This window comes from Eumetopias jubatus, unplaced genomic scaffold (assembly GCF_037043125.1).
Source record: "Eumetopias jubatus isolate StellerSeaLion01/CBP00866 unplaced genomic scaffold, mEumJub1_p1.0 scaffold_4, whole genome shotgun sequence".
Classification (NCBI taxonomy): domain Eukaryota; kingdom Metazoa; phylum Chordata; class Mammalia; order Carnivora; family Otariidae; genus Eumetopias; species Eumetopias jubatus.
This window is the reverse complement of record NW_028274810.1, coordinates 65,006,042-65,018,290: the sequence shown is the minus strand read 5'-3', so window position 1 is coordinate 65,018,290 and position 12,249 is coordinate 65,006,042.

Sequence of the window (12,249 nt, the reverse complement as noted above, 5' to 3'; positions counted from 1 at the left end):
ATGATGACTGGAACACAGGAGCTACAGAGGTTGTAGTAATAATTCTATTATAATAGTGAATGCTTAAACAGTGTTGAAAATTTTGTTCCAGATTCCATTCTAAGAGATTTATACAAAGTCTTATTTAATTCTCACTATGACCCCTATTGTGACGCTATGGGGTAGGTATTCTTATACCCATTCTGCAGATGAGGAAACTGGGCTACAGAGAATTTAAATAACTTGTCCAAGGTCACACAGGAAGTGAGAGTAATTGTGCGATAAATATGTTCCTCTGTACAAGAGGAACATGTAAAGGAGATGGAGGAGGGAAACTTTGCCTGGTTTTTGCTTTGTTCTCTTGAACAGAATCATCAGTTCCATAAAGCCTAGACAGAAAGCTCTCCAAAGACAGTCAGATCTTGCTCATTTTTGAGTCCTAGCCAACCCTATTCTAGAGTCCTCAGTGGTACTCAGTCCATGGTTTACCTTCACCTATAGCAATGCTTCCCCAATGACTCCACTATTAACCTATCCTTAAAGGCATCGGAAAGTCAACCACTTCCAACCCTTCCTTATTGGGGAGCAGCTTACTGCAACTGGAAAATGTCTTTGAAGTCTCAATTTTACTTTAAAAATTCATGTGATTTCACATTCAATTCCATAGTAATATATCTTTCATAGGAAAACACAAGAGTGCTTTCTCCCCAAGCCTTTTGGTAAAATTGACATTTCAAGAGATATGCCACATTTTCGTGTGGTTTCTCATAACCCCTGATCACCTTGGGAGACCCCTCAGTACACATACTCCTTGAAGGGAAGCCCTGACCTTTGATTTTGAGCCCACCTGCCTTAGCCTGGCCTTCAAGGCCCAGTACAATCTGATTCTAACTTCATATCATGCCTCTCTTCCCCCATACCCCACCCAACCTTCTGATCTCTGAATAGGTCACAGGTTTGTGTCCCTGTTTACTGCTGTTCTTAAGGCCTGAACCCCCCCCTTCTCTGCCCAAATCAGAGATTCTCTCCTCTGTAGAGTCTTCCCAGGTGCAACAACAACACACCTCCAAAGTAGATTTAAACATTTCCACTTCAGGGGGCCCTGGGTGGCTCAGTCAGTTAAGCATCCAACTCTTGATTTAGGCTCGGGTCATGATCCCTGAGGGTCATGAAAAGGAGCAGCAGGTGGGGTTCCATGCTCAGCGGGGAGTCTGCTTGAGATTCTCTCTCTCCCTCCGCCCCTCCCCTTCCCTCTCTGAAATCAATCAATCAATCAATCAATCAATCTTTAAATGCTCCCACTTCAGTGTTCCACACTACTTGGTTTATTCTGGTATAATATAGTAGGAAAGGACTGGCTTTGGAGGACAGACAGATCTTAATCAGAATCTATGTCCCTCCCATGTTTACTAAATTGTGACCTTGAACCAATCACATTTATGAGCTTGATTCCTCTTCCGTAAATGAAAATTCCTTGTGGCTGTCAGTAGGATTAAAAGTTCAGGTATGCAGTGTGCTTAGTGGAGTCTGGCTCAGAGTCATTCCTGTTCCAGAAATGTTTCTTGTCATGCCAATAATGGCATGAAAGTCTGTGTCCCCCATGACACTGTGAGCTCTATGTCCCTTTTGCCAGTCACAGGGTCAAGAATAGAGCAAAGGTTGGTGAAGGTGATGTAGATAGCTAAGGTCAGTGACAGGCCACAAATTATACTTTTCCCATAATCATTTTTGCTGAGTTGAACTACATTAAAATGAGCCCACCTGAGCAGTAGGGGGTGATAGAGAGTTAGGGAAAAGATGGAAGATAGGCTGAGCCAAGTATGAAATTACATACTTAAAAGGAAATTTAAGGTCATCAAAAAAGCAGCCAACTTCTTTTTTTAGTCCTGTCCTTATCTCTGTAGATTTATTCCCCCTTATTCTTATAAATGTGCACATTTACTTTTTAAACTTATTTAATTATTCAAGTAATACATGAATACATGCTTATTGTGAATTAATCTCATGTTTTTCACCTAATACTCCTTTTCGTTAAGCATGATATGGCTTATAGACACTGTTTAGACTGTTGCAGAGAAATCAAAGGTCAGCGAAGTTAAATGATTTACTCTAAAACACATAGTGAGAGGAGGCGCCTGGGTGGCTCAGTTGGTTAAGCGACTGCCTTAGGCTCAGGTCATGATCCCAGGGTCCTGGGATCGAGCCCCGCATTGGGCTCCCTGCTCTGAGGGAAGCCTGCTTCTCCCCCTCACATTCCCCCTGCTTGTGTTCCCTCTCTCGCTATCTCTCTGTCAAATAAATAAACAAAATTCTCTAAAAACAACAGCAACAACAACAACACATAGTGAGAGGACCAGGAGGGGAAACCAGACGCTTTAGAATCCTAGAGTTCACAATAACCATCCCAGATCCTGGAGGGAAGAATTCAAGAGCATTATGGCACTCAACTACTGACTCCAGACTTGGATTCAGCTATTATTAATTGACCACTAATTATGAGTTTAGTACTTTAGGTTCATTATCTCATTTATTCTTCATTCATTCAACAAACATTCCCTGGATGCTGAAAAATTGCTAGGGCTTAAGGGATGCCGAATTGAAAAATGCAAGATTTCAACAAGAACATGCAACTCTTGGAAGAGGAAAAGCACTGGTCAATAAACATATGATGAGATACTCCTCCTAATGATCAAAGGAAGGCAAACTAAAAACAGTGTGATAGCATTTTTCATCTCTTCGACCAACAAAGACTGGCATCCTGTGTTTGAAAGAATGCTGAGAAATTGGCTTTCCAATATATTATGGGTGGGAATGTAAATTGATGCCTCCTCTTTGGAGAGCAATTTGGTAATATTTATTAACATTTAAATGTGCTTTTATGTATTTTGGAGGGTGGGAGAAAGATTTGCAAACCTATCCCACAATGGACTTGTATCCTGAACATATAGAGAATTCCTACAACTCAACAATAAGAAGACAGTGTTTTTAAAAAATGGGCAAAATATTTGAGTAGACGTTTCACCAAAGACATAGGGATGGGCAACAAGCACACAAAAAGACACCCAGCATGTGAAAATGCAAATAAAAATCCACACTGAGATATCACTACACAACTACTAGAATGACTATAATCAACAAGACAAACAATACCATGTGTCGATGAGAATATTAAAAAACTGGAACCCTTCTATACATTTCTGATTGAAATTCAAAATGCTGTAGCCACTTCATATTTTTATGTTTGCTTGCTTGCATTTTATTTTATTGTGGTAAGCACACTTAACATGAGATCCACCCTCTTAACAAATTTTTAAGTGTACGATATATTATTGTTAACTGTAGGTACAATGTATAGTGTTATACAACAGATTTCTAGAGTTTATTCATCTTGCTTAACCGAAACTATATGCCCTTGATTAGTAATTCCCCATTTCCCCCTCTCCCTAGCTCCTGGCAACCATCATTCCACAATTTGAGTCTAAGAATTTGACTGTTTTAGATAACTCATAGAAGTACTTGTCCATTATGTAGTACTTGTCTTTCTGTGACTGTCTCATTTCACTTAGGATAATGTCCTCAAGTTGTTATTGTTGGGGTTTTTTTTGTTGTTGTTGTTGTTTTAAGTAGGCTCCACGCTGGGCCCCAACGCAGGGCTTGAATTCAGGACGCTGAGATCAAGACCTGAGATGAGATCAAGAGGGATGCTTAACCAACTGAGGCACCCAGGTGCCCCTGTCCTCAAGTTTTATCCATGTTGTAGCATATTGCAGAATTTCCTTCTTTTTAAAGTCTGGATAGTATTCCAGTTGTGTATATCTTCTACATTTTGTTTATCTGTTCGCCTGTCAAAGGCATTTAGGTTGTTTCCACATCTTGGTTACTGTGAATAATGCAGCAACAAGCATGAGGGTGCTAATATCTCTTCAAGATGTTGATTTCAATTCTTTTGGATAAATAGCCAAAAGTGGGATTGCTGGATCATATGGTAATTCTATTTTTAGGAGGCACCTGGGTGGCTCAGTCGCTAAGCATCTGCCTTCAGCTCAGGTCATGATCCCAGGGTCCTGGGATCAAAACCCGCATCAGGCTCCCTGCTCCGTGGGAAGCCTGCTTCTCCCTCTCCAACTGCCCCTGCTTGTGTTCCCTCTCTCGCTGTGTCTCTCTCTGTCAAATAAATAAATAAAATCTTTTAAAAAAATTCTATTTTTAATTTTTTGAGGAACCTCCAAACTGTTTTCCATAGTGGCTGCACCATTTTGCATTCCTGTCAACAGTGTACAAGAGTTCCAATTTTTTTTTTTTAGTTTTAATTTAAATTCCAGTTGGTTAACACACATTGTAATATTAGTTTCAGGTGTACAATTTAGTGATTCAACACTTCCTTATATTATCGGGTGCTCATCACAAGTACACTCCTTAATCTCCATCCCCTATTTAACCCATCCCCTCTCCCATTTCCCCCCTGGTAACCATCAGTTTGTTCTCTGTAGTTAAGAGTCTCTTTCTTGGTTTGCCTCTCTCTCTCTTTTTTTAAGGGTCCCAATTTCTCCATATCCTCGACAATACTTCTTGCCTTGTTTTTTTGATAACAGCCATCCTGACAGGTGTAAGGCAATATCTCATTGTGGTTCTGATTTGCATTTTCCTGATGTTTAGTATTTTGAGCATCTTTTCATTTACCTGTCAGCCACTTGTACATCTTTGAGGAAATGTCCACTTGAATCCCTAACTCATCTTTTTTAAAGATTTTACTTATTTATTTGAGGGAGAGCGAAAGCAAGAGAGATCACAGAGGCAGAGGCGGAGGCAGAGGGAGAAGCAGATTCGCTGCTGAGCGGTAGGCCCGATGCAGAGCCCAATGCGGGTTTCAGTGTGGGGCTCAATGTGGGGCTGGATGCTGGGCTCGATCCCAAGACCCTGAGATCATGATCTGAGCTGAAGGCAGACGCTTAACTGACTGAGCCACCCAGGTGTTCCCTCCCTAACTCATTTTTTAATCAGGCTATTAGTTTCTTGCTATTGAGTTGTAGGAGTTTCCCATATATCCTGGTGTTTAACCCCTTATCAAGTATCTGGTTTGCAAACATTCCCTCCCATTCCATAGGTCACCTTTTCATTCTGTTGATTATTTTCTTTGTAGTGCAGATACTTTTTATTTTTTAATTTAAGTAATTTCTATGCCCAATGTAGGGCTCGAACTCACAACCCTGAGTTCAAGAGACTGAGCCAGCCAAGCGCCCCAGTGCAGACAATTTTTAGTTTGATGTAATCCCATGTTTATTTTTGTTTTTGTTGCCTGTGCTTTTGGTGTCATTAAAATGGGTTTATAGGGGCGCCTGGGTGGCTCAGTCGTTAAGCGTCTGCCTTCAGCTCAGGTCATGGTCCCAGGGTCCTGGGATGGAGCCCCACATCGGGCTCCCTGCTCAGAGGGAAGCCTGCTTCTCCCTCTCCCACTCCCCCTGCTTGTGTTCCCTCTCTCGATGTGTCTCTCTCTGTCAAATAAATAAAATCTTTAAAAAAAAAAATAAAATGGGTTTATATTTTTGACCTGGAAGTTCAACTTCCAAGAATGTATCCTACAGAAATTCTTACACAAATAAATAAATATTTGCTGCAGGTTTTCTTGTTGTTGCTGTTGTTGTTACAATAGAAATAACAAATATCCAAGAATAGGGGATTTGAATGCAATGTAGACATTAAAAAGAATTAAATAGGTCTATTTCAACATTGAAAGATGTTCAAATGCATTGTTAAGTGAAAAACAAAACATCCTATAGTATAACAAGTTTTTGTTTTAAAAATAACCTTTTGTATGTTCATAGGGGAAAAAAAAGCCAAGGGAAAATACCCTGACCTTTAATAGTTAACTATGAGCTGGAAAGGAGGAATAGAATAGTGTTTGTACACTATTGTGTACACAGGGAACTTCCAGTGTCTGTATTCAATCTTTATTTTTATAATGACATACTACTTTTGTAAGCAAACAAAATAATAAAAGCATTTTTTAAAGACTTGTTGTGTCCTCTAGACATATTCACAGTCCTGTGGGTCATTTCGGGATAAGTACTAATAAATCCATTTTATAAACGAGGTTCAGAGAAGTAGAGCAATTTCTTCAAGGTCACACAGCACACCAAGACTTCCCCAAAGATTAGGCATCCTTAAGCTGACAGAATCCCCACCCCCCACCCCGGGCAGAAAGACCCGGCCAATCACATTTGCTTTGAGGTCACTTTGAAGGCCTGGGGATAGGTCCTCATTAGTCCATGCTGAGCCAGTTGTCCTCCGCGGCCGGTGTGGCTGCGGGAGGCAGGAGGCTGGGGACAAATAGGCTTTCCCCGGGTTACCCTGGGGCACCAGTTCTCTGTCCTCTGCTGGTCCCCTGTGGACCCTTAGCATTGGTGGGTTAGTCGTGGAGGCGTTTTGCCCTTCCTGCTGTGGCCGGTCAATCCCCCACGCCCAGCCCCTGCAGAGCCAACAGCACTCCCTGCGGGGATCCCTCCCGCTGAAATCAAGAAGCCGTGACAGGTGCCAGCCCTGCTCAGACTCCAGTTCCAGCCACGGTGATTGCATATCACCTAGTCCTCGCCTGACCTGCCTGGCCTCGAGCTAGGGCAATGCGATCAGAACTAGGATTCAAGGGGCACCTGGACGTCAGTCAGTTAAGCGTCTCCCTTCAGCTGAGGTCATGATTCCAGGGTCCTGGGATCGAGTCCCACATCGGGCTCTCTCCTCAGTGGGGAGCCTGCTTCTCCCTCTGCCTCTCCTTCTGCCTGCCGCTCCCCCTGCTTGTGCTCACACACACTCTCTCTCTCAAATAAATAAATAAATCTTTAAAAAAAAAAAAAGAAGAGAAAAGAAATAGGATTCAATGCAACCTCTACTTCCCTGCCTGTCTTTGAGGCAGTAGCTGGGCTTCACGTTGGAAAGGCTCCTGCTTTATACAGAAGAGGACTGGAGTCCAGAGAAAGGAAGGGGCTTGGCCCAGGGCACAGAGCAAGTTAATAACAGAGACATGGACTGTTTCTTCAGGGAAGCAAATTGGATGGTAAACTTTCCAACTTTATCTTCACCTCATCCTGACAAATACCCTCTCTCCTCCCTGCCTCAGGGTTCCTCTGTGTTTCTTGCTTTTGTATCATCATCTGAGGCAGCAAGGTTTATCAAGAATGATAAGGAGTTTGGAATCACACTACCTTGGAATCCCACACTTGCTGTGGGAACTTGGACAAGTAGTGTTACTTGTCCTTATTTTCCTTGCCTTATTTTCCTCATTTGTCATTGGATATGAACCTCTACTCTATTTACCCAATAGGAATAAATAAGAAATTGGGCGGCAGTTTAGTATAGAGCAGTGGTTTCCCTGGACCAGCAGCATCAGCATTACCTGAGAATTTGTTAAAAATGAATATTCTCTGGGGCGGCCTGGGTGGCTCAGCCGGTAAATCCTCTGCCTTTGGCTCAAGTCATGATCCTGGGGTCCTGCGATCGAGCCCCAGGGGCTCCCTGCTCAGCGGGAAGCCTGCTTCTCCTCTCCCCACCAGCTTGTGCTCTCTCTCTCTCTCTCGCTCTCGCTCTCTCTCAAATAAATAAATAAAATCTTAAAAAAAAAAAAAAGAAATGAATATTCTCTGGCCTTACCCCAGATCTACTGAGTCGGAAACTTGGAGGACCGGCGATCTGTGTTTTAACAAACTCTACAGGTGATTCTGACGCATGCCACAGTTTGACAACTACTGGTATATAGTGGGTAAAACCACTGGGTTTGGGTCAGACAATTCTGAGTCCTTCTAAAAGTGTCTTAGTTTTGCCTTCTACTATTTGAGAGGCCTTAAGCAAAGCATTTTACCCACCTGCTCCGTAGATTCCTCATCTGTGAAATGGGCCTAATAGTTGTATTTATATAACATGGTTGTTTATTGATTTACTTAACACATTTTTTTTGAGTGGCATTATGTGACAATGACTCTTCTAGATTCTTTTTTTAAATGTTTTTTTTTAAGATTTTATTTATTTATTTGAGAGAGAGAGAGAATGAGAGATAGAGAGCACGAGAGGGAAGAGGGTCAGAGGGAGAAGCAGACTTCCCGGCAAGCAGGGAGCCCGATGCGGGACTCGATCCCGGAACTCCGGGATCATGACCTGAGCCGAAGGCAGTCGTTTAACCGACTGAGCCACCCAGGCGCCCGACTCTTCTAGATTCTAGGGATATATACACAAAACACAAAAATCCCTGCCCTCATGGGATTTGTAAATAGTGAAATGCAATATTAGATGAAACTGTGAGTTCTTTGAAACTTGTCTAACTCATACCTCTGTCATCAGAATCTAACATAAGACCTAGATCAGGGCTTAGTCAATATGTGATAAATGTACATACAAAAGTCAGAGATTAATATTGATATCGCTCTGCCCTCATGGGGTATACTTTCGAATGAAACTTTTGAGGATTAAGATAATTATGATAATGGTGTATAAAGCTCAGTACAACACTGTACCTATTAAGCACTCAGCAAATAGCAGCTAACAGTAATGATGGGGAAAGGATTTGTAAATAGTGAAATGCAATATTAGGTGAAACTGTGAGTTCTCTGAAACTTGTCTGACTCATACCTCTGTCATCAGAATCTAACATAAGGCCTAGATTAGGGCTTAGTCAATATGTGATAAATGTACATACAAAAGTCAGAGATTAATATTGATATCTCTCTTGCCTGAATGAATGGTTTTCCTATGTAGTCCATCTTTAGAGCTGACAGCTCAGTAATAAAGCACACTGTCCAATAAGCCTTCTCCCCCTACATTTATATATTTCACTCTTTCCAGTCACATTCACATGTTGTAATGGGTCTGAAATATAGTTGGTGTATAATAAATCTCTGCTGAGTGAATGAATGGATGCACTGGAATGGGGATCAGGAGGCTTCCATTCTAATTCCTGTCCTGCCACTTCTACAGTATTTGGCCTTGGCTAAGTCCATTTTCTTTTCAGATCCTCAGTCTCCTCATCTGTAAAATGAAACTCACAATCCAACTCCAGCATGATACTGGTAGGAGACAGACCAACTGTAATACTGAAGTTTTCTTTTTTTTAAACCTCACCAATTCTTTTTTTTAATCTAAATTTAATTGATTAACATATAGTGTATTATTAGTTTTAGTTCAGTGATTCATCAGTCTTATATAACACCCAGTGCTCATTATATCATGTACCCTCCTTAAATTCCACAAGTGAGATCATATAACCGTCTTTCTCTGATTGACTTATTTCACTTAGCATAATACCGTCTAGTTCCATCCACGTTATTGCAAATGGCAAGATTTCATTTTTTTCTGATGGTGAAATAGTGAAGTTTTAAGGATGCTCACACCACCACAAATGTGTTGTCTCCTTAGCTTACCTTTCAGGAAGAATTGCTGAAAGCAGTAAAAGGAGATAATATAAGTATATATCTTTGCAAACCTTAAAACAATGTGAAAATTAAGTAACATACTATGTCTAATCATATAATCTACAATTTATAGAATTTATAGGTTGGAAATGATTCTAATCCTTCCTACTGGAAGTGTAGTCCGCAGCATTGGCAGCATTTGAGATCTTGGTAGAAATGCAGACTCTTGGGTCCCACTCAGACCTATTAAACCAGAATCTGCATTTTTTTTAAAGATTTTATTTCTTTTTCTTTTTTTTAAGATTTTATTTATTTATTTGAGAGCGAGACACAGCAAGAGAGGGAACACAAGCAGAGGGAGTGGAAGAGGGAGAAGCAGGCTTCCTGCTGAGCAGGGAGCCCAATGTGGGGCTCAATCCCAGGACCCTGGGATCATGACCTGAGCCGAAGGCAGATGCTTAACGACTGAGCCACCCAGGTGCCCCAAGATTTTATTTATTTTTCAACAGAGAGAGAGAGAGAGAGACCGCGAGAGAGGGAACACAAGCAGGGGGAGTGGGAGAGGGAGAAGCAGGCTTCCTGCTGAGCAGGGAGCCCAATGTGGGGCTCAATCCCAGGACCCTGGGATCATGACCTGAGCCGGAGGCAGATGCTTAACGACTGAGCCACCCAGGCGCCCCCAGAATCTGCATTTTAGCAAGATTCCCAAGTCATTCAGATGCACAATAAAGTCTGAGAAGCACTGCTTTAAATCAGACTCATAGGACATGTGCCCTGAAAAGCTTTTGAAGATCAAATTTAACTCCCTCATTTTACAGATGTGTACCCTGGAGCCCAGCAATGAAAGGGACTTGTCTTTCTAAAAGGTAGATCTAGCCATGCCACCCCCACGTTTGAAACCAGTGACTCCACCACATACCTAGCTCAACATTCAAGGCCCTGTCATCTGGCCCCTTATTACCCTCTATTTGATACTTCCCCACCCATTCTAAGCAAACCAATCACTCTCACCTACTACTCTTCTCTGTCCTGTTTTCTCTGTGTGGGCTGCTTTTCCCACTTCTCTCCAGCCCCAGCTCAGACTATACCACCAGCTCAGACGTGAGACCCCCCACACCCCCAGTCCTTGTTTAGGACACCTTCCTAACCTTTACTGGTTGACAGTGGGCTGTGGTCAGCTGGTTATCTCCTCCGCCTCCTGAGGTACTATGGTGAGAACCTGTTTTTACATTTCCTGTTTTATCAGACTGTGAGCTCCTTAAGGATAGGAACTGGGTCTCAGGTCCCAACCCAGAGTCAGGCATTTTGTAAGAGCTCAGTTTATCCCCTGTGACTAATGATTTGTAATGTGTCTTCCAGGTCTAACTTTTTGCATATTGAGGCTGTGAATTCCCAGAGCATGAGGACTTGATATTCTCTTCTTTCTCCATCTCACTCACAAGGCTCCATGTGCCTGAGCACAGTGGGCACTTCTTCACCACCCAGCCTGACTGATTCAGCTGTTATCACTGTAGCCTTTCCCATAATGGGTCCTGGACCTGGTTCACCATAGCATGTTCAGGGAAGATCAAACGACCCAAAACCAAGAGTAGGGAAGGGATGGGGTTTCAGGGTAAATCATCTCAAGCCTGGGCTGAGATTTAGTGCCTTCTGTAAAAGCTCACAAGATTTCAAGCTGTGATCCCAAAAGTCTATTCCTCAGGCCTCCTGTCCCTATATAAAAATTGACAGGTCCTCAGTACATGTTGTAAGTTGAATAAATGAATGAATGGGTAAATTAATCTGGACTTCTAAATGTAAATGAATGCTGACTGCCAGAAAAAAAAGCAGTTGTGCAAGAAAAGGGCTGTAACCAAATGTCACATAACGTTAAAGTTGAATTACAAGCTCCTAACCTTTGCACACAAATCCAGCTGTAATCTGCCCCAGCCTGCCTGTCCAGCTTTGTCTCTGCCCTTGCCATATATACACTCTTTGTGCCTCATCCAAAACTCTTTGTAGAGCCTAAGCATGTCATTGTGGTTTCATCCTCCAGTGCCTTCACACACGTGGTTCCCTTTCTTCCCCTCTTAATTTAGGTAACTCATATTTGCCTTTCTTTTTTTTTTTTTTAAGATTTTATTTATTTGACAGAGAGACACAGCAAGAGAGGGAACACAAGCAGGGGGAGTGGGAGAGGGAGAAGCAGGCTTCCCACAGAGCCCGATGTGGGGCTCAAACCCAGGACCCTGGGATCATGACCTGAGCCGAAGGCAGACGCTTAACAACTGAGCCGCCCAAGTGCCCCACTCATATTTGCCTTTCAAAGCCCAGGTCAACTGGGCTGGATGCCTCTCTGTGCTCTGGTAGACATGATGCTTCTTTTATGAGTGATAATCATATTTTGCTAATGTCTATCTTTTTCCCCACAAGACCTGAGCAACTTGATGGCAGGGACTGAGTTTTATTCATTTTTGTGTCCTCAGTGTCCAGCATATGGCATGACACAAAGGAGAGGTTATTTATTGGGCACATGAGCCAGTGGAAATAATGTATAGTAGAAGAGTTATCATTAGTCAGGGAATTTGCCATCCTTAGAATTCCAGGTTTAAGGACTTTGCAAAGCCTCATTTAATATTTATTGAAGAATAAATCATTTAAAAAATAAATAAAATGACCTCGTTGGAAAGAGCTAGGACACTAAATAGTAGATGGCAGGCAAGGATGGCTAGGGAAGTGGAGTTTCACACACACACACACACACACACACACACACACACACACACACACAGGCCCCACCCTCTGCCCAGCCCATGGCATATGCATGATTTGGAGAACATGGGCAGATGACCCTTTACAGAAAGGTGCCCTGGAGACAAGGCCTCAATAGTCTGATTGG